This window comes from Littorina saxatilis, linkage group LG17, assembly GCF_037325665.1.
Source record: "Littorina saxatilis isolate snail1 linkage group LG17, US_GU_Lsax_2.0, whole genome shotgun sequence".
NCBI classification, from domain to species: domain Eukaryota; kingdom Metazoa; phylum Mollusca; class Gastropoda; order Littorinimorpha; family Littorinidae; genus Littorina; species Littorina saxatilis.
In genome coordinates, this window is record NC_090261.1 from 69,887,842 (window position 1) to 69,888,622 (window position 781).

Consider the following 781-nt stretch of genomic DNA (forward strand, 5'->3'; position numbering starts at 1 on the left):
ACGCTATAAAGATATACATCAATAAAATGGAAATTCTACGACGCATCATTTGATACCAAACACTCATTGGTGATCAACACTGCGAACAAAGTGCAAAACCTCGCAAAATAGTCATGTCACACCAAAAACCGTAGCCTATGCAGTTACAAGTTAACCACAATCAAACACAGTGTATATTCAACAGGCTTCTTGTATGTAGATAATAAACATAAAATCTCCATTCTACGAAACAAATGAATACAGAATACATATTCATATCGAATACATGGGTAAAAGAAAGAATGATAGAAAAGATACATAAAAGAAAAGAGAGAGAGAGAGAGAGAGAGAGAGAGAGAGAGAGAGAGAGAGAGAGAGAGAGAGAGAGAGAGAGAGAGAGAGAGAGAGAATTGAATTGAATTGAATTGAATTGAATTGAATTGAACTGAATTGAATTGAATTGAAATTTATTTTACGAGGGTGACAGAATAAGCAATGTCTACATGCTTTTTTTCATCCGGCCCCCGCCCATTGAGGGGTAACAAACAAGAAGAAATAAAAGATAAGTTTAACTATAGTACAAATGACATATTTACCATAATTAACATGTCAAGCAACCAATAAGACATTTTAAGATGCATTAGGATTCTTTAGCAATGCTTGAAAATTATACATAACAGAGAAATATGTGTTTGTATAAAAATAAATTAAAAAAAATATATCCTTCATGAATTATATATAATCATGTTTTTCAATATAATCAGAGAGTACAGTTATATTTTGCCAGTTGCTTGACAATATT